General features: G+C 39.9%; 1 long non-coding RNA gene across 5 annotated transcripts; it reads right to left on the minus strand.

Annotated features, from left to right (window-relative positions):
• Positions 1-1651: 1651 nt before the first annotated feature.
• On the minus strand, positions 1652-12770 carry LOC135095179 (uncharacterized). 5 transcript variants are annotated; one of them, XR_010264098.1, is made up of 5 exons: positions 12574-12770; positions 11893-11993; positions 4801-5504; positions 2666-2754; positions 1652-2187 (listed from the first exon to the last, which is right to left on the minus strand). It is a non-coding gene; the product is annotated as an uncharacterized LOC135095179 (long non-coding RNA). The 5 variants fall into 5 exon arrangements; XR_010264099.1 differs by lacking the exon at positions 11893-11993 and having other exon boundaries at positions 12574-12766; XR_010264095.1 differs by having other exon boundaries at positions 11893-12763.
• Positions 12771-23354: the final 10584 nt, after the last annotated feature.

Consider the following 23354-nt stretch of genomic DNA (forward strand, 5'->3'; position numbering starts at 1 on the left):
GAGGTAGAAAGGGTTATTGTGATAGATAATGTAAAAAGAAAGGGTTATATATATATATATATATATATATATATATATATATATATATATATATATATATATATATATATATATATATATATATATATATATATATATATATATATATTATATATATATATATATATATATATATATTAAAAGTGTTAACTTATCTATGAAAAGAGTGTTTGTGTGTGTGTGTGTAATAATAATGTTTCTCTCTCTCTCTCTCTCTCTCTCAGCGAAAGATAAGAGCGAGAGAAAACAGAAAGACAAAACTGTTGTAAGGAGAGAGAGAGAGAGAGAGAGAGAGATGAGAGAGAAGAGAGAGAGAGAGAGAGAGAGAGAGAGAGAGAGAGAGAGAGAGAGAGAGATGGCGTAAACCACTAACACAAAATTAAATTCCTGACCAGATCTCTCTCTCTCTCTCTCTCTCTCTCTCTCTCTCTCTCTCATAATCCATCCCTGCTATACGTAATCACAATGTAATGCCCTATTGTTTGGTTTATTTTCCTAAGTGTTCCCCTTCTCACCCCATTTTTTCCCTTCCCTCATTTTTTCCTTTTGGTTTTATTCGTATTTTTTCCTTTATTTTTCTCATTTTTCTCTTGATTCGCCATTTTTTTCTTATTCTTTACTTATTCTCCCGGTATCCATTATTTTCATTTTCATTTTTTTTTTCTTTTTCCTCTTTCTCCCAATCCTCTCGGTGTGTCTGCTGCTGGCTCGTGATTGGCTGGATTGGGATGGCTTGGTGTATGTGGATTGGTGTGGACGGCTATTTTTATTTGCTTGTATTTTGTTTATTTACTTTTTTTTTTTTTTTATTGTTTGTGTAAGAGAGAGAGAGAGAGAGAGAGAGAGAGAGAGAGAGAGAGAGAGAGAGAGAGAGAGAGAGGAAGAGAGAGAGAGAGAGAGAGAGAGAGAGAGAGAGATTTAGGAAGACCACAAATTTCTCTCTCTCTCTTTCACTCAATGTTAAAGCTTCATTATCTTTCTTCACCGTAGTGTTAAAAAATATACGACTATGTTGGTTTGTGTGTTAGCGTTCAGATTAATTTGCTTTATTTAGTCTTCATTTATTTATTTATTTATTTATTTTGTGTTGGTGTATATATATTTTTTTTTCAGTGTTAATTGATGAGATTATTTCTTTATAGTGTGTTTTATTTAGTTAGTTTTTGTTGTAAGTTAATTCAAGGTTGAGCATTTTGACTCACCTTTGACTCACCACACTCAAGTTGTGTCCTGTATTTTTGTGTAAGCTTCATATTTTTGAGTCAAGCATTTAATATATATTCTTCACTTGTACACACACATTGAGCCTCACTACACTCACGCAGGCTGGAAGAAAATTTGGCTTGTCGATTTCGGTTCCATTCCTTGTTGTAGACACTACAAGATTCTAACATTTGTGTGTGTGTGTGTGTGTGTGTGTGTGAAGGAGACAATTGTTGGTGAGGGGCTGTGGAGAGTCACTGTGGGTTTGTAAACATACTGTGGGGGACATACTGTGGAGAGAGAGAGAGAGAGATGAGAGAGAGAGAGAGAGAGAGAGAGAGAGAGAGAGAGAGAGAGAGAGAGAGAGAGAGAGAGAGAGAGAGAGAGAGAGAGAGAGAGAGAGAGAGAGAGAGAGAGAGAGAGAGAGAGAGAGAGAGGAGAGAGAGAGAGAGAGAGAGGTGTTATTCACTGTTCCTCATCGCAGGAGAAGTATTGTTCATAGTTGTTCATTGCAGGTGAGGGAAGACACAGTATGTTGAGGGAAGGTAGCTGCAGGAGTGAACAGCTGCACCAGTGACAGCAGCAGCAGAGCTTCACGACTGCTGCTGCTCCTCTCCTCCCAGCACAGCAGCACACAGGACACATATCCATCATCTTTAAAATCCCAGACACTCGTGCCTTGGTAATCTCACTGCAGCAAACCCTACATTGCTCAGGTCAACTTCCAGCTAGAGTCATAATATCTGGAGTTATTTTTCAAGATAATGAAGCTTCAAAATATCCCCCCCAAAAAAGTTATTTTTAGAGTTGAAAATCCACTCGAATTTTTCTGCCTGAAGCTCTCGTTTAAAAATAACTCCCTCTTGGATCTTGTGTCCGACTCCAACTGTGTCCTTCAAGTGAACGGGTCTTCAGTTTGTAGTGAGGCTTCCAAGCCGCCCAGATCTGTGAAGGCGAGCAGTCAGTCAGATGATGAGAGTAGACAACATCAGCAACATAATGAGAGAAACAGTCACAATAATAGAGATAACATGAAGGCACTCAAGTATTAATGAGAAAACAAGACAGAATAATGAGAAAAGTAAAATGATGAGAGACAAATAAGGCCAGTCTACAAATAATAGTGAATTTACTGTAGGAAGGGTCTGCTGTACTGCTTAATGACCATTCAAGTCTACTTGTTAAAGATATGTTTACATTTTGAACTGTCATTTTCTTGTACTATGATACATTTTTAACTATTTTTTTTTACATCTGCCTTATAATTAACATTGAGTAGAGTCTCACTAATACAACTTGAATATTACTCAGCCGGCAGTCTTTGCCATGGTGGAGTGTGACACTCTATATCAGTACTGACATTTTATCATTTACATTTTATTACTTTGATTACTCAACAAAATACTGCATTGTTTTTCGTAACCTGCTGACTGGTGAAGGGACAGTGTGTGCTCCTGAACACTTGGTTCTTGCCACGTGCCACAGCACTCTGACAGCTTCCAGTGGTCCTGTCTGAGATAATGCACCACACAACATTAGGAATAGGAATAATTATTTCACTAAAACTTTAATTATCTGCAATAAAAAACTTGGAATAAGTTATGCACTTTGTGAATTTAGGAATCTGGAACAATGATTGCAGTTATTTAACTACCTGCACTAAAGAGTTTGTATTAGTTATGGCGGTGTTGACAACAAGTATAAGCACTCTGAGAGGCGTGACCTCCGCCGCACTGCTTCATCAGCCTTCAAGTCCCGGCAGTGAAACGGTTCGTGTGAGGAAGACTGTTTCTGGTGCTACAGTTGAAAACTGTTACTAGTGTGTGTACATATCTGTGGAAATCAAAGGATGTTTTCAATCGTACCAAACGTTATAGTCATGGAGATATCTCTCTTCCTGCACACAAAACAACTACCAGCACCTAATTATTACACACATACTCCTACACCCGCCTCGGAGACCCCATCTGGTGAGCGGACCACAATTGTCCCCGGGTCAGACTGCTCTTCTGGTAACGACCCTAAATGTCTCGATACCCCCTCTCAGTTTTTCTTCATAAACTTCTGCAACATTCGCGTTCAATCTGTAGAACACTGCCTCTCCTCTATTAAGCTTCATCATCCATTCGTCACTGAAACTCAGATGTCTGAGGCAACTGACAGTAGCCCCCTTTTCTGTTCCCGTCCTACTTTCTCTATCCTCATTTTCGATCCAAAGCTGGATGCTGTGTTCATGTGCGCAATGACTTAACCTGCTTTCTACTCTCTTGAATCTTCCGAGTTTTCCACCACCTGGGTACGACAACAGAGTCACTCTCAAACTAAATTTATCTGTGCTGTATACCTCTCAAATAACTCTTCTGACTATGAAAAATTCTTTGACTACTTAACTTCCAAAGTGGAGCACATTGACTCTCTTAACTTTTGCAGAGATCTTAAGTCTTGGAGACTGACTTCAATGTTCACCACCAACTTTGGGTTTCCTCTCCCTTCACTGACCATCCTGGTGAACTAGCCTTAGACTTTGCTATTCTCCACGACCTAAAGCAATTGGTGCAACACCTTACTCGTATTCCTGACCGTCTTGAAGATAGGCCCAACATTCTTGACCTTTTCCTGACCTCTAATCCTTCTGCTTATGCTGTCACCCTTTCTTCTCCGTTGGGCTCCTCCGATCACAGTCTCATATCTGTATCTTGTCCTATCGCTCCAATCCCTCCTCAGGATCCCCCTAAAGGAAGGTGCCACTGGCGTTTTGCCTGTACTAGTTGGGGGAACATGGAGGTATTTTGCTGATTTTCCTTGGAAAATGGCTACTGCTTCCGTGTCAGAGACCCGTCTTTGTGTGCTGAGCGCATAACAGAGGTGATAGTGTCTGGCATGGAGGCGTACATTTCCTCACTCTTTTTCTACGACCTAAACCTTCCAAAGTTAAACTTGGTTTAACATAGCTTGTTCTCGTGCTATATACATGATAGAGAGGTGGCCCACCAAAGGTGCTTAAGTCTTCTTCCATCACCGGAATCTAATGCACTTTACATTTCTGCCATGCCAAGTCTGTTCTCCAATTAGCCAAAAAAAAACTCCTTCATTAACAGAAAGTGTCAAAACGTTTCAAGATCTAACTCCCCCTCGTGACTTCTAGCACTTACCCAAAAACATCTATAATAACTTTGCTTCTCCTTTCCCTTCTTTATTTCAACCAGATGGCACCACTGCTATCACATCTATCTCTAAAGCTGAACTCTTCGCTCAAACCTTTGCTAAAAACTCTAACCCTGGACGATTCAAGGTTTGTTCCTCCCTCTCCTCCACTAGCGTAGACATGACAAAGGTGACTGTAAGTACACAATGGACATGACACACTCAGGCAGCTGGTATAGCTTTGGCTATAAATGTTATAGCAATACTCTGCCACTTTGTTGACAAGTGACAATACAACCTCTCGTTCCTCAGACTTTTCTTTTCACGTAACAACTTCAAACCAAATCCTGAACCAACATGAACCACCTCTGCTATCAAGTAGTCAGCACTGTGAAGGGTTGTACAGTTCCTTACCTCACTAAATAATACTTCTTTCTTATCCAATCTGTCTGTCTATCTGTCTGCTGCCATAGCTTGACCTGCTCTTCTTTCATCTGTAGCTTCCATTCTGTCTGCTGTCTCCCTGCATCCTCTTGTCCACCACACCATCCTCTCTTGTGTGTCTGCTGCCACTGTCTAGAAAAAAAAAAATGTTTTCTTCCAAATCTTGAACAACTACAACATGAACCACCTGTGGTCTAATCTTTCTCCAGCATTTCTTTGGTCCACTGTCACTGTCTGAACCAGTCACCTAACACACCATCCTTCCTGCCACGGTCATTCCTCATCTGATGCTCTTCTCTTTCTCCTTCTCTCAGCGTGGTGGCAGCACAGGCCTCGGCACTCCCTGGCACCACGGCAGGTGTCTGTGAGGCAGGCAGGTGTTGGTTCAAGTCCTGGTAGTGTCACTTCGCTGCTGTATTGTTTTGTGTAGCGGATGATGCTACGTTTTTCATCACTTAGTTAGTGTAGAGTTTATTTTTCCTTGACGTTATTTGTGTTGGAAAGACATTTCCATTATATAGTGGTAGATGTTCTAGGAAATAAGGAATTAGCAATACTAATACATGCTTGAACAACACTCACCCGGTGTGGAAGGCTTGTCAGGGAGTGGCTGTAGTGGCTTCACTTGAACCACGACCATGTTCTCCTCAACCCTTGGAAAGATAACAATTTATCTGAAATGGAGAGATACAAAGATAGAGAAAAATTTAAGTGAGACACTGCAAAGTGTAGCTGACAGTGTACGCGTCGTCATCAAGAAGAGGGGCTCTGCAAAGAAATAGTAAGACACTCGTGAAAGCTATCATCTTTTCTCAAGGGAAGTGTGTGTCGTGTGTCTTAACATCGTCAGGCGCGCAAACATGTTTTGCATCAAGGGTGTCGTTGTACGATCCGGATATGAATTTTTTTTAATTTTTTTTTATTTTCTACAGTTTTTTTTCACCATTTTTTGATATATGTAACGTTTTGATAAAAAAATATATATATATATATATCTATCTATCTATCTATCTATATATATATATATATATATATATATATATATATCTATATATATATATATATATATATATATATATATATATATATATATATATTATATATATATATATATATATATATATATATATATATCCCATTATGTAATGAGGTCTTCTGTTATGAAATTTCACGGTTTCGCCCGCTGCGAGACATGACTTTTTTTTTTTTTTTCTTTCTTGCGTACCCGTTCTTCCTCAGTCTCCTATGAATATCTACGGTTCTTTTGCTGCGTACAACATTAGAAAGTACGTAATTTTAGGTCTAACTATTTTTTTCAAATTTATATACGAAAAATAAGATAAATATTTTTCCGTAAATCTAGGAAATAGTCAATGTGTCTGCATTAGATATCTTTTGCATTAATATTTTATTTATTTCAAACAGTTAAACACTGGTTTTGATCTAAAAAGTCGAAATATAACAAAAATTGTTTTCACCCGCCTTCCCCCCTCCCCCCCGGGTAATTAAGGGTGAAATCATGAATTACTTTAGGCCTATGTACAAAACCAATCGGAGTAACTAAATTAATCTATATCTATTTTTCAACATATTGTGATGTATATATCATGTGAATTTCAAGTCCTTAGCTGCAATAGGTGTATTATAGTCATCCCTTAAACTTTGACATAACTTAAAATGGCGGATTTTGGCATATAAAAATGATCTCCGTTGTTATTGGTGTTACACACAGATGGACCATTGCGGCTTATCAAGCTGTGAGAGGCGAACAAAGTCTGCTGTCGTCATTTTTGTTTGTAACTGATTTTGATTTCTGACAAATATTTGAAAGTATATATTTGACACAGTTTTTTTTTTACTTTTTCATCGAAAAAAAAATCTTATCGTACAAAAAAAAAAAAGATAGCAGACATTTTTCTTGCAACCTTCCTGATCAAAATATTTTTTTAAATGAATTGGTCAATAAATGAGGGAGGAGAAAACGAGTTGAACACAGGCAATTTAATATGGGATTAGCAATCCTTCAACCCCCTCAAGTGGATGGATAAAGGTGATTAGTTACTTTGATGTGTAAAGACTGTAATTTGTAAAGATGAGAATAAATGAGAATAAATTATTTCTATGACCTTGTGTCCAGCCAATGTTTGTAGGTGTTAAGGTGAAACCACGAGGTGAGGTGACATTAGTATTGTCAAGTGTCTTTGTAAGGTACTCACACCAAAGTTTTCATTTGCTTCAATCAATCAAAATCTGGTGATTAAATAGGCACGCCTTCCTTTCACTCTGGAATGCACACCTTTATATATTGTGCTGCATTCACACTCACATATTTCAATACAAATAAATAAAATTAATAACAATCTAAACAAAAACTAAAAAAGCGACCAATAAAAAAATAAAATAAAACAACAAACACAGGTGTGAAGAACTCTTCTCCGTTAACCTCCAAGATAACCTCAGAACTGGTCTTCAGGAAAAAAAAATAAAAAAATAAATAAATAAAAAAAATAAAGATAAACACTATCACTCTCACATAGAGCACAGCGTTACACCACAATAAAACAAAAAATGCAGCAGACCGAGGAGGGTTCCTATCTACAGCAAGTGACCCCTAAACAAACTAGCTAGCTAACCACAACCAAGGACCCCGGAAGTGCTTATCTGGGTTCTAGTGGCTGGATGGTGTCCGGGTAGCAGTCTGGGGTAGGTGAGGTGGATGGCTGAGTGTAGGCGACCACGTGGCTATGTCTGGCGTCCTCCACGACCTTGTGGAGATGTATGGGGTCACCTCGCCACTTCCGGGATGACCTGGGGTAGTTAATCTCGTCACCTACAACCCACTCCTGGTTCTTCATCACAATTGTTAGAGGTAGTTTATGGGTCACCTGCAATAGTACTAGTAGTAGTAGTAGTAGTAGTAGTAGTAGTAGTAGTAGTAGTAGTAGCAGCAGTAAAAGTAGTAGTAGTACTGGTGGTAGTGGTGGTAGTAGTAGTAGTAGCAGTGGTAGTGGTAGTAGTAGTGGTGGTGGTGGTGGGGTGGTGGTGGTGGTGGTGGTGGTGGTGGTGGCGGTGGTTGTGGTGGTGTTGGTGGTGTTGGTTGTGGTGGTGGTAGTAGTAGTGGTAGTGGTGATGGTGGTAGTAGCAGTGGTAGTGGTAGTAGTGGTGGTGGTGGCAGTGGTAGTAGTGGTGACGGTGGTAGTAGTAGTGGTGGTGGTGGTGGTGGTGGTAGTGTCGGTGGTAGTAGTGGAGGCGGTGGTAGTAGTGGTGGTTGTGGCGGTGGTAGTAGTGGTGGTGGTGGTATTCGTGGTGGTGGTGGTGGTGGTGGTCGGTGGTAGTAGTAGTAGTAGTGGTGGTGGTGGTGGTGGTGGTGGTGGTGATAGTAGTAGTAGTAGTAGTAGTAGTAGTAGTAGTAGTAGTAGTAGTAGTGGTGGTGGTGGTGGTGGTGGTGGTGGTGGATGTGTTAGTAGTAGTAGTAGTAGTAGTAGTAGTAGTAGTAGTAGTAGTAGTAGTTGTTGTAGTAGTAGTAGTAGAAGTAGTAGTAGTAGTAGTACGAGTAGTAGTAGTAGTTAGATTAGTAGTAGTAGTAGTACGATTAGTAATAGTAGTACGAGTAGTAGTAGTAGTAGTAGTATTAGTAGTAGTAGTAGTAGTAGTAGTAGTAGTAGTAGTAGATTAAACAAAATAGAAAAAAAAAAAACCGACAGACAAACCGAGAGAGAGAGAGAGAGGGAGGGAGGGAGGGGGGCTATTGTAGCCCCCTCCCTCTCTCTCTCTCTCTCTCTCTGGGAGGTAAGAAAACACCATTTTCTTGTTGAATTGCAAGGTCACTCTAGAAGAGCGGGAAAAAGATGCAGAGGGCGCTGTCAAATCTTTAGTGTGAATGAAGGACGGGCAAGTGCAGCTTGAGAAGGTAGGAGACGTGAAGAGTGTATGTGATCAGTGTGATGGGAAGGTACATGTATGCCTCCCATGTTTTGAAAGAAAGCACTCTCTCCATCAATAGTGACTTTCACACATTTGCTGCAATCATTTCTTGAGTCACTGTTTTCACTACACAAGGAATGAAGAAGCTGTTTATATGAATGTTGAAGGATAAAGCCTTTTCTTTGTGCAGCTGCAAACAGGACACAGGCTTTCATTTGTTACAGGAAAAGTTTTCCTTTGTGCAAGAAATGATAGTAATGATTTCAATAAGAGTAGGTAAAAATGTTATGTTGTTTTGCAATCACAGATTTGCTTTGTAATAAAAGAATATATAGATGACAGTTGTTAAGGATACTACATCTATATGTTGAGCCGTGACTGAGACAAGTTTCATTATTAACATTTAGAGTTCCACCTTTGTATTTTGACCAGTTACAATGTCACTTCACAAAAGATACTCTTTCATTATTTTACCATTATCATATTTGCCTCATTAAAAATTATGATAATTAATAATCAACATTTGTTTAAAAGATTTGCGTTTCATTTTTGCCTATTATTTAATGGAATTCATTGTTAAAAAAAAAAAAAAGGGAAGAAAAGTGATAAATGCTGGGCCAGTGGTACACACGACAACTTTGAATAGTCTGAATAGTCTGAAATGTAACGGCGGTGGTGCGTGTGGCGCCTGACGTGTTAAATATTGACTGATTTTACTTAATATAACACCATTTTTTTTTTTATATAACTCTCTCCACCGTAGTCTTTCTAACGTCCAAAACCGTCACCTACCCACTCCCCTCTCACTCTCTCACTCCCTCCCAATGTCCCTAGAAGTTACAACCTTCAATTCTCTCCACCCTAATCTTTCTCCAGTTCAAATCCGTCACCTACCTACTCCCCTCTCACTCTCACTCTCACCTTGGCCTCGTACAGGTCGTCCACTTAGGGCGTAATGTTCTTGAGTTGTTCTTCACAGTCCTCTCAAGTTCTCTCAGTGAGTCTTTGAGTTTTGCTTCATATTCTACTTGTAACTTCCTATCAAGCTCACCTATCTCCAGGTGTTTGCGCTTCTTCGTTTCTGTCACCTACTGCTCATAAATTGCAGTGGTAGGAGTAGTAGTAGTAGTGGTAGAGGGTGGGTGCAGCATAATTGCGGGCTCACAAAAACACAAAATTATCTCATCGTTTCATTACACTTTCTTATTCGTTTTTGTTTCAGCGGTGCATTTTTACCGCAGATTTTCTTTTCATCTGTATTTTCTTGCTTTTCTCTCACTTTCCATTTGTTTTGTTTAACTTGCTTTCTCCTTCGTCTTACTCTGGCCACCATTCTCTCTCTCTCTCTCTCTCTCTCTCTCTCTCTCTCTCTCTCTCTCTCTCTCTCTCTCTCTCTCTCTCTCTCTCTCTCTCTCACCCTCACCATCACTATCTCACTCTCTCTCTCTCTCTCTCTCTCTCTCTCTCTCTCTCTCTCTCTCTCTCTCTCTCTCTCTCTCTCACCCTCACCATCACTCTCTCTCTCTCTCTCTCTCTCTCTCTCTCTCTCTCTCTCTCTCTCTCTCTCTCTCTCTCTCTCTCTCTCTCTCTCTCTCTCTCTCTCTCTCTCTCTCAGTAAAGGAAGGTAAAGTGATTTTTGATTTTTGATTTTTTTTTTTTTTTGTTAATGTGTCAGGGTACATGGTCTCAGTTTGGCAATGGAATGAATGGAGCAAGTTTTGATGTCAACTTGATGTGGAGGAAAATTGTGTTTCCTTTTATATATATATATATATATATATATATATATATATATATATATATATATATATATATATATATATATATATATATATATATATATATATATATATATATATATATATATAAAGTAAGCACAATTTTTGTCCACGTGAAAAATTAAATAAATGATAAACGACCCATTACAAAGCCTCATTACTTAAACTCAGAAATCACAATGAACAGAAATGGTCTTTACGACGCCAGTACTTCACTCAGGTATTAAACACCAGTGACGCATCACTTTTCTCTCGCTTTCTTTTCTACACTACCAGCGTGACGCCCTCCACGCCCCTGCCACCCACGCCAACCACTTCACAAACTTTAGAAAAACTGACTCAAAACACAACTGCACTCGTTTGCAGAGAGAGAGAGAGAGAGAGAGAGAGAGAGAGAGAGAGAGAGGGGGGATGAATTGAGGGCAGAGAAAGAACGGGGGAGCGAAGGGTCAGCCAGAGATGTGCGCTTGGGATAGTGAAGGTGGTGGTAACAGGCAGCCCTCACAGCCCCTGCCACCACCACCACCACCAACCACCACCTTTCATCACCAATTGTTACCTTCAAGCTGCCATCGCATACATCCTGCCTTCATTCCTTATTACGTTACAGGTATGACACCTGAATACTACTAATGGCGCCACCACCACCACCACCACCACACCTGTCCATAAAACCAATATTTCCCTTTCATGTATTTTGTCTACGTAATGAAACGGCGGAGGGAAGCATCACGTAGACAGACAGACACAGATTGCTCTCTCCACCAGTCATCCATCAACAGACTGACTGACTGACTGTGTGATTGAAAGACGAACAGACAGATACATACTGGTCTCTCCACCATTCCTCCATCAACAGACTGATTGACTGATTGAAAGACGGACAGACAGACACAGAGTGGTCTCCCCACCAGTCCTCCATCAACCGACTGACTGACTGACTGACTGAAAGACGGACAGACAGACAGGTGGTGTACTCATATTTATCTGCTCAGCTTCTCAGCTTACTTAACTGCAGCCTCAGTCATATAACTTTCATCATCAGAGTCAGGAAAGTTAAAATATTGGTTCATTTGCTGTCAATCTCTCTCTCTCTCTCTCTCTCTCTCTCTCTCTCTCTCTCTCTCTCTCTCTCTCTCTCTCTCTCTCTCTCACTGACGTCACATCACACAGGTCATTATATAGATGAAATTGTTTAAATATGCACACATTTCCTAATAGAATTAATTTTCTATTGTAAGTTTACATAAATAGTCCAATAATAGTATACAAAACCACAGATTACTACCTTTCATTACGTGTGGAGCTTCAATCTCAAATAAAAACCATTATACATTGACTCAAATAAGGCAACACTCACCTGGGACACGAGGAGCAGGGGAGGACAGGCAGGGAAAAGCGGGGAGAGGGTGGCGGGCAGGCTAGGAAGGGAGCGAGGAGGAAGGGAAGGGGAGAGAAGGCCTGAAACAGGGAGGTGAAACAGCGAACGAGTGACTGCAATTTGCTGATTATAGGAGTACACACACACACACACACACACACACACTCTCTCTCTCTCTCTCTCTCTCTCTCTCTCTCTCTCTCTCTCTCTCTCTCTCTCATCCCTGATAATCGTATCACCGCCACCACCACCACTTCCACTCCGTCCGATAAACACCTTTTTACACCACCACCACCACCACTTAGCCCGCTCCGACTACGACCACCGCCACCTACCACCTCCACCACCACCACCACCACCATGGCAATCCTCAACCACACCCAACAACCACAACACCGTTGCGTCCGCTGCACCCACCACTGTCACACAACCACCACAATCCCCAACAACCACAACCACCTTTAACATAAGCCAGTCACGTTCACCACCACTACCAACACCCTCTACAACCATTCCAACCATACCAAACACCACCACAACCACCACCTCAACCCAGTCACGTCCGCCATAGCCACCTCCACCTCCCCCTTCCACCATCCTACTCTCCACATCTCTCTTCCACTATCCACTCCTCCCTATCCACCACCAGGCCATACTCACATCCACCTCTCCCTCCACACCGCAGTCCACCACAACATGCCCGCCAGGGACAGACGCAACACCGCTTCACCGCCGTAACACAACCGGGGACTCGTCACGTCAGCGGGCGCAGGGCGAATGGCTGAGGAGACGGCGAGGAGAGAGTATCACGTGACTTGAATACTTGGCGCTGATTGGTGAAGGCTGTGCTGAGGTAATTGTCACTAAGAACGGAGCCACTCTCGCAATACTACTTGTAATGATACAAAATAATAGAATCACGGTTATTATTACCAGTAAAAGACACTTACCAATACACTGTGAGGCAAGAAGTAACGACAAATGAAGGATGCGTGAGCTTTACGAAGAATACGAAAGAAAACGGAAAAATAGAACGCTCTGATTGGCAGACGGGAAGCAGACCACCACCACAGCTCTCGTATTTATTGAGGCTTATATAGACTTGAAATAGCGACTTGAGACTAATGAAATAACGTAATACATGTAGTGCGGGTGTTTTCATCAATGACAGACAGACTAATGCTATGAGATAAAGAAAAAAAAAGATACATTGCAGTCACTGGGGGAATGTAGCAAGGCAGTCTCAGGTATCATGAATGCACTTGTTTTTCATGAAGCAAGGTTATGTGCCTGTATTCTGAAAGGCTTTGCTCTCTCACCAGACTATTTTCAAAGGCCACAGAAATAATTACCCGGGTTTTCAAGACTGGTTCTCCCGTTGATGCTGTAGAGACCTTACCAGTCTGTAACTAGAACCATAGAAACACTCTTAAAACTTGTGTAATTTCAACTACAGCCTCTTGAAAGTAGTCGGGGTGCGGGCAGAAATGTTTCACGATACGGTGTATCGTGAAACATTTCTTTTGGCACTTTTGTTAGAAATACAGGCAGGGAATCTGCTTCATTAATTAGGGAGCCGTCTTTACACACACACACACACACACACACACACTGTGTGTTACGTGTTCACTGTCAATCTATTCACTTCTACTAACAGTTTCCGAGCTCTATGTAATCAGCAGCTATTACTAAAAAGAATAAAGCAAATAAAAAACTGTAGGGGAGGAGTCACTGTACACAAATGAGCGCCTATAAAGTAGCAGATGATAAAAAGAAAAATGATCCGACAGTGAAAGGATTAAGCATTTAGGAGGCGCAGGTGCGAGGCGATTACTATAAATAACACCTCGACTTTCCCATGACTCGGTAACAAAGAGGAGCAGTCAGGCGGGTGGGCTGAAGGCGGCCACAGCCACAGCTGACCACCTCGCCGCACCCTCCGCCCCATTCCAGGTTAGACGAGTGTTGTCTGTCGCACTGTGTATCTTTTCGTGGTGACGTCACGGGCGGCGGCGCAACAAGGGGATGATTCCCCGGCAGGTATTGGCCGCTATCGAGTTTTCACGGAGCTGCAACAAAACGATAGCCAGAGCCGTGAGCTTTTCGATTTTTGCAGCCTGAAGTGAACTTGTGGCGGGATGGGAAACATTTCACTCTAATGCACCTTTATTTTATACAAGTTTTTTTTTTTTTTCCACATGCATGTTTATTCTACTGACTTGTCACACGCATGTTTACAATACTAGCCGTCACTCTTGTTACACGCCAAACTCTCCACTGAGCCGCTGCGTGGAGTGAAGACACCAACACTGGCCAGCAGCACTCTCATCACTCCTTTGGCTGCAACCCTAATAGCAATCCTGGCCTGACCTGGCGTTCCTAGGTGTGTGTACGTGTGTTAATTAACGCCTATTTTTGACATATTACACTAACTAATCATAATTAACAATACAGATTATATAATCTAGGTTAAAATCATAATTATATCGAATATAATTACAACCGATTCATGATTTCTGAGGTGGTCCATCGATTCCCAGAAACAGCCTCGCGACCATGGGCTTGGGAGCGAATCATCTCTGTGGCCTTTGAAAATGATGGTGGTGAAAGAGAAGAGGGTTTATGAATATGGTTCTTGAAGGATGTACCGTGCTTCATTTCCCGAGGCAGGAAAGGCTGACGGGGAGCACAGGAGTAAGGGGAGAGAGGGAAAGTTCCATTGTCTGTTGGTTTATCTTGCGAGGTCTAATTTCAGCTCCTCTCAGGATCATCTTATCACTGGTGGTATTTGTGGGTGGACGCACGCAGCCTTCACATGGCCACGATAGGTAAGGTTGGCTGGCGACTGCACGGCTGCTTACAAAATTCCATGCGAGTAAATGATTCCCCACGAATATCTCACCAATGCAAAAAAATAAAGAAAGAAATGAATGAACGAATAATTAAGTAGAATAAAATACAAATATAAAAGAAAAGTAGAGCGAAATTATTTTTGGACGACATCTTAAACGCGGAGTCTTAGTGGTGAAAATTTAGCCTGGGGGAACTCATGACGTAGGTATGAATGAATGTATGTCTGAATCCTGTACTCTTAAATTAAAGGCTTCGTCATCTCATCAGGACTCTTAACCCTTCCACTGCGACACGAAGCAATTACCACCACCAAAAGTAGTGCCTGAAATCTTTATAAGCATCTACAAGAAGGGGATTAAAAAGAATAGATTTTGCAATTTGTACACAGTTTAAAGATTGCAGATGGCTGCAGAACAAGTAGAAATGTCTCAGAGTGATTAGTAATTGAGGAAAGGTGTACCAGATAGCAGTTAAAGGGTTAAAGGCTTCGATCTCTCACTAAGATGGCTAGTTAGGCTCGTGTACGTATTTTCTCACTCCTTGATAAAACTATCACCAGAATGATGACAATACCATTTTAAACTCCAATAACTTCACTAGAGACTGTCAAAATAAGCAGAAATAAAACATCACAACGATTATAAATGCGAATCTAGTATGTCTGTGCAGTAAACCTGACTATCTTTAACCTCCGCCATGAGAGAGAGAGAGAGAGAGAGAGAGAGAGAGAGAGAGAGAGAGAGAGAGAGAGAGAGAGAGAGAGAGAGAGAGAGAGGTTCATAATTGGTTGACTTTATATATATATATATATATATATATATATATATATATATATATATATATATATATATATATATATATATATATATATATATATATATATATATATATATATATTAAGGACGTGGAGTAGTTATATAATGCAAGGGAATGATCTCTAACAATTTCCAGAGGATGGTTGATAAGAATGCACCTGTGCTTCTGAAAGTATTGGTTTTCATATTAATATAGAACATTATTAGTATTTTTTTCATTGAGTTGTACTTTACTATAACATTGATTTCTTTTACCATTGTTAATATATTTTGTAATTATTGTGTGTGTCAATTGTTTCTTATAAGATGTATATGCCTCCGGATGAAAAAAAGTCAATATTATCGTTATTACTTTTGTTTTCACCATCTTACTCTTATTATTATTATTATTATATTATTATTATTATTATTATTATTATTATTATTATTATTATTATTATTATTATTATTATTATTATTATCATTATTATTATTATAATTATTTTTATTATTATGTTTACGAGACTGTTCGTTTACAGCAGGGCCTAAGAGTGTGTGATGCGGCCTGGTATATAGTCAGATAAATTAAATATAGCCAGACTATTACTATTATTATTATCATTGCTACTACTACTACTACTAGTAGTAGTAGTACTACTACTACTACTTCCAGCATTGTTTGTCGTAGCGTGTACTTCCTCATCATTAGAGACACCTACGGAACAACAGGAAGACAGCCAAGGAAGACCCGAGTGTTGAGCAAAACGCGATCAAACGAAGGGGAAAGAAGAGCAAGACGTGTGTGTTTATTAATGCCACTTGTCAATATTCGCTGCTTCATGGTCTGCTGCCACTCTTCCCTCTCATCTCATCTCATACGGGACTCTCCAAGGATATTAGCACTTTCCTGCTCCAAGATGATAATTTGACACTTGTGCTCAGTGTTAATCCGTATCTCTCTCTCTCTCTCTCTCTCTCTCTCTCTCTCTCTCTCTCTCTCTCTCTCTCTCTCTCTCTCTCTCTCTCTCTCTCTCTCTCTCACTGCGATACACTTAAAGAGGGAGTTGGTTGTGTTTAGCCATAAAGCATATCAATGTACTTTATCCTTTGATTTTTTTTTTTTTTTTAGTATATCGGTATAAATATAATACAGGTCTTCAGATAGTGTGCTTCATCTTTATTTTTTTAATGTGTATTTTCTTCGGTGCGTTTACTTTTTATTTATTTTTCAGTCTAAGATTGTGAATGATTGAGCACTATCGAACAAAGGCGTCTGTGTTGAGTCTTGTTATGGTACAGTACTAAACCCTTCCCAGTCTTTCCCATTGTTTCTCCTCGATTCTCCTTCATTCATCTTCTCTCCCTTCCTCTTGTTCTCCTGTAGGGCTCCTTGTGATTAGCTATCGAGCGGTGACGCACACTACAAAATTTGCTACCTTTTTTTTTTTCTGTCCTTGGCCATCATTGTCTGCCCCCATCACCGCCACCACCGCCACCACCACAACCACCACCACCAACACCTACTCTGTCAAAGTAAATGCCAATTCATCAGTTTGCTAGACCTGTTTGCATTACTGCATCCGCTACCCAACCCCCCCCCAAAAAAAAAAGCAACACCGCCTCTGAAGCCTTAGTACATTACATTATCACTATCACTATCATCATCATCATCATCATCAGCAGCAGCAGCAGCAGCAATAACAGCAACGGCAACATGTGCAAATACAATACAATACGTAGGCAACTAGTGTTGCTTAAAAAAAAAAAAATCCTACGCCTATATTTTCCCCACCGTCACTCTCCACGCCTTTCTCCGTCAACACAGAACACTGTCCGTACACTTGTATATCTGAAAGCCCTTTGGATTCATATTTGCATTTTTTTTTTTTTTTTTTACATTATAATGGTGCGTCCTGAAGCGTGGTGGCGTGAAGGGCGGCGGCGACACGAGGTAATTTCACGGCAGGTATTGGCTGTTATCGAGTTTGCATTGAGCGTCCCTGGCTGGTGGTTTGTTTTCGATGTAACTGTTTGCCTTTGCTAGTGTTTCAGCCTGAAGTGAACCAGTGATGTGATGAAAACCTTCCACTCTTTAACTAACGCTGCTTTCATTCTTCTATACTTTTTTTATACGTGTCTTTATTTTATCAACTTTCAGAACTCTCTCCATGGAGTGAAGACACCAACACTGACCAGCCGCCAGTCACCAGCCTCGACAAACTCCTTATCTTTCTTCCATCACGGAAATATCCCATATTTTTTTCCACCTTTAAAGATTTTTCATCTGACTTGCACCACCAAAAAGTTTCCCATTAATCTTTTACCGTCAACAGTTTACCATCACCGAGTTTCTCCGGCTTTCAAAACTCCGGCATTTCTTGGCACAGGTCTTCACACTGTCCACACACTTCAGGCGCCCTTCCCTCCACGCCTGACTATTCTGTCACATGTAAATATAAGGTTCATTGATAAACAAGTTACATTTAAGATCATGATCTCGAATCGTGATGAATAACCAGGAAAGGTCGCTTGTTGCTCGCCGATTCCTAATTACCAAGAGATTACGAGATTCGGTAAAATTAATGCAGAACTTTCCAGTCTGCAAGTCTGTAATCCTGCGGGGCTGCAACAGGTGCCCCAGGGGAGGCGGGGGAACAGACTCTCGTTTTCTTTGCCTGCCGTTCTGGAGCGGGAGGCAAGCGGGCGTCACTCCTCGAGGGATGAAAGGACACGTCTCTATTAACATGTCAAATTCTTGAGTGTAAGCGACGTGAGGAAATGATCAATTTGAGTTAACGTTTACACACACACACACACACACACACACACACACACACACACAGACACACACACACACACACACACACACACACACACACACACACACATCTGGAACGTAAACCAGGTAAAATCTCTAGGAGGCAGTCACCACACCACGCGTCACCTCAGCGCCAACCATTGCACCGAAGTAAGTGGCCCCGCATCCACTCACTCCCTTCTGCCTTTAACTTGCTTCTGCCGAAAGTGTTCTTTGCTTTGTGAAACTTTATCGTTCGCACACTCCTTCATGTTCTTGTCACAAAAACGTAGAACTGGTGATACAAAAATATCGAGTTTGAGAAACAGAAATTACAGTCACTAGAAATACTGTGCGCGTCTCCCATGATTTCCATCTCTCTCGGCACGTTGCATTCTTTCAATAATATTTTTAGAAGCTTTCCTTATTTTATGATGATGATGATGATGATGACACAGTTTTCATCAGCTTTACTCCCGATCTTCCACAACAGAAAGTTTCATTATACAATGGTTCTTTCATATTTTTCGATATTTTTACTTCCTGGAACACTGTGTTCTCTAGCCACACTTGTACTAATATTTTCCATCCTAGTTTTTCACACTATTGACCCGACCTTCCATTGGTAATCAAGAACACAGTGTCTAATGTTCATCAGTCCTGCATCAGTGCACTCCGCACTTCTCTCTTGTCTTGCTCATTTACACGTATTTTTGGCACCGTAGTTTTGTCCAGTCAACTTTGCCTTTGTCTTATTCTGTTCATCGAGCCTGAGCCGAGACCCTTCATCCTGCAGGCAACATCCATGATCTTCTAAAACCCAGTCATTCTAGTTACCCCGCCAGGAGCTTTTCTGTACTGTTTCTCTGACGGAGCCTCATCCTTCTTAGTGCTGCTGTTCCTCCTTTCCTCTGAACTATTATTGATTACACGTGTGAGACCTTCCTGTCTGTACCTAACACATTAAAACTTTGGACGATAACAACATATTACACTACAATATGATCCTCGCACATTCAAGACAGAAAACTACTACTGCTTTCTCTCCCCACTGAAAATATTGCTTTTACCAACAATAATCAATAATCGTCCATCTTTCAGTCCTTAGAAAATAAAGAGTTTTTTTTTTTATGTCAGTTTTCATTATTTTGGTGGGTTGTGCCCCTCTGGTGGGTTGTGCCCCAAAGCTAGTAAAATAATCCCCAATTATTTTTCAGTCTCTCTCTCTCTCTCTCTCTCTCTCTCTCTCTCTCTCTCTCTCTCTCTCTCTCTCTCTGCAGTGTTAGCATCTGTTAAGAGAGCTATTTTAGTTGAGTCTTTTCGTAATACTTCACCATTAATAAATTAAAAATTTTCTATCGTGTCCTTCTATCCTTCTGATTTAACACATTGATTTTTTTTTATTGCTTGGAAAATATTCTTTCTTGTCATTTATCCTTCAACGGCAGCTGACTTGGATGGAATTTCATAATATGTCGCTAGAATAATACCAAGTGGTGCCGTGCTGACAACCTGCCAAGCCAAATCAAGGCAACTTTGCCCTCGACTCTTGCTTCACTTACATGGCTGAGGCACGATCGCTGCGATTTCTGAAGGTGACGTCACACCTTCCCGATTCTCTCACATCTTATAATCCTCTCTCTCTCTCTCTCTCTCTCTCTCTCTCTCTCTCTCTCTCTCTCTCTCTCTCTCTCTCTCTCTCTCTCTCTCTCTCTCTCTCTCTCTCTCTCTCTATCGAAGCAGTTGATGGTCGTTTAGTGAAAGCTAAAGAAGTAGTTGATGGCAGTGAGATCATTAACTACATGATTAGCAGTAGTTAATTAACCCTTCAGACAACCTTCTCGTACCTTGAGAAGTTAATTAAAGTACTACAAAAATATTATAATCAAGTAATGAATTCTTCCCACGTAAAATGTCATTGAAGGATACCAGCTTTACTAAGTGTTACAGAGGAAAACCCTTTATACCTCACGTCATGTCACGGTGACAGTGTTAATTAAGAGTCTACGTAATGAAGTATTGGTTATCTCTCTCCTGTATCCTTAAGGCAACAAGAGTGACGAAAAAGGTTTAAACAGAAACTTGTTATGCGCTCCAGCTCTCTTCCCCACTCCGTGACGCAATGCTTCCTCTGTTCTCGTTTTCTCTCGGGGAACATGATCAGATGTGTCTTTTAAAATTACTCATTTACTGTATAGTATCAGTTAATTCACCCCCAGACTGTTTCTTTGAGTCAGAATTATGGAGGAAAGTTGAGGAATAGTGACGTAGGAGTTCATAAAAGCGAGCAAACAGAACTCTTGCAAAGAACCAAAGCGATAAAAGAAAAACGAGTGTGTAAGAAAACGGTCATATATTCGCGCAGACTCAAATAAAATAAATGAAAGCTGCACGCTTCCTAGAAGGCAAGAGGAGATGAATCGTGAGTGCATGAAGATACCGTTCCCATCCCTTTCTTTGCCTCCCTTTGTACTTTGAGCCTCAGCAGAGCACACAAGGGACAATTGGTGACGGTTTACAGATCACTAGTGCCTCAAGACTGCCCTGGCCGAAAGGGAGAGCACACAATAGAGAAAAATACTGAAAAAAATAAAAAGAAGCCTTGTAATATTGAGCGCTGTAAGTAGAAATGGAATTAGCTATATTCCCAAAGGTCTCGAAGGTACTTTCAAGTAAGCTTAAAGTGCCTGTTGATAATACATCAGCGAAATATAATAGGTATAAACGTTTTTGAAGTGAAAAAGGAGTTTGGTTCGTGTTATGAGTGAATGCAAGTGATGTTAAAGCAAAGAAAAAGAAAGCCGAAAAGTATGCAGGTGTTTTGAAATGTGTTAAGAGAAGAGTACCTGTAGAAACAGGTGTTTCTCAGGCTTAAAAAAATAATTTGTTGGTAGTAGGAGTGAATCCAAAGGAAGGTAATGCACAGATTTAATGTTCGTAGTGTTAAAGAATAAAATAATTGTACGTAGATGTTTCCATCAGCTGTAAAAAATAAATAAATAAATAAATAAATAATTAAATAAATAAATAAAAGTATGTAGAAATACGAGTATGTAGCAAAATGTGTAGATGAGGAAAAAAAAAGAAATGGACACGCTATTCTGTATGCACACACACACACACACACACACACACACACACACACACACACACACATACACACACACACACACACACACACACACACACACACACACACACACACACAAACACACACACACACGTCATAAAAAGGCATGAAACCAATAATGTTAATTCAATTAAAAGTTTAAAAAAAGTGAGAAATATGAAAAAAAAATAAAGAAAATATTACAGTACTACGTAAATGAAATGAAAAAAAAAGAAAATGAATTTTTTTACTTTATTTTCATGTTTTTTTTTTTTTTGAGAATATTTTGGAGGTATCTTTTAATGAAGCAGGTTTGGGTTACTTTCCAGAACCTCACTATTCTAGACTGTATCTTTTCATGATTTCGCTATCTACGCCATTATTCCTCAATACACTAAACATTTTGTCAGACTTTATTCCATGATGTTAATGTTTTAGAAGATTTTTTTTTTCTGTAATTTTACTGTTTTGGGCTACTTTCCTTCCAAAGGCCTGTTTCTTTCCACATTACACCTCTTTTTGTGTTGTTTTCATTTATATTTTTTCATATTTTGTGTTGTTTTCATCTACTTTTTTTTTGTGTAATGCTATTTTTCATCCATAACCTCCTTTATTTTTAGCTATTTTAATTTTCTGTTTTCTTTTTTTTTTTTTTAGAATGTCAAAATTTTTACCGCGATCATTTTATATATATATATATATATATATATATATATATATATATATATATATATATATATATATATATATATATATATATATATATATATATATATATATATATATATATATACAAAAAAAAAAAGATGCCCACTGAAATGCCAGTCCCATAAAAGGGTCATATAGCAGTAATCAAAAATTGATAAATAAGTGTCTTGAAAACTCCCTCAGATCAGAAGAGCAGTTAGCATGAAAATATCGGTACAAAACAGCTAGAAATGCAACATTGCGGCGGTGAGAGAGAGGCCGAAGACAGTTTTTTTTTTTTTATGTAGGAAGGACACTTGCCAAGGGCAACAAAAATCTATTAAAAAAATGCCCACTGAAATGCCAGTCCCACAAAAGGGTCAAAGCAGTGGTCAAAAATTGATGAATAAGTGTCCTGAAACCTTTCTCTTGAAGGAATTCAAGTCATAGGAAGGTGGAAATACAGAAGCAGGCAGGGAGTTTCAGAGTTTACCAGAGAAAAGGATGAGTGATTGAGAATTCTGGTTAACTCTTGTGTTAGAGAGGTGGACAGAATAGGGGTGAGAGAAAGAAGAAAGTCTTGTGCAGCGAGGCCGCGGAAGGAGGGGAGGTATGCTGTTAGCAAGATCAGAAGAGCAGTTAGCATGAAAACAGCGGTAGAAGACAGCTAGATATGCAACATTGCGGCGGTGAGAGAGAGGCTGAAGACAGTCAGTTAGAGGAGAGGAGTTGATGAGACGAAAAGCTTTTGATTCCACCCTGTCTAGAAGAGCAGTATGAGTGGAACCCCCCTAGACATGTGAAGCATACTCCATACATGGACGGATAAGGCCCTTGTACAGAGTTAGCAGCTGGGGGGGTGAGAAAAACTGGCGGAGACGCCAGAAAAAGAGAGAGAATAAGAGAGAGAATAAGAGAGAGCTAATTTAGATTTATTGCCATAGCAGAGAATACTGTATAAAAAGAGTAATGCTTGTTAAATTTCATTATGTGAAGTGGATTTTCATCTTATTTTGTATTTATGTGAAATAGTGGGACAAAAACATATCAGTCGTCTTATGAGTGAATTAACTTTCAGAAAATAATGTTTAAGAATAAAAGTGGTGTATATTGACAACCGTGCAGTGTTGAGGCGACTGAGGAAGCTCCTGTCACCATTGAATTTTTTTCCTCACTTTAACTTAATATCGGTACGAACCAA

This window comes from Scylla paramamosain, chromosome 48, assembly GCF_035594125.1.
Source record: "Scylla paramamosain isolate STU-SP2022 chromosome 48, ASM3559412v1, whole genome shotgun sequence".
Classification (NCBI taxonomy): domain Eukaryota; kingdom Metazoa; phylum Arthropoda; class Malacostraca; order Decapoda; family Portunidae; genus Scylla; species Scylla paramamosain.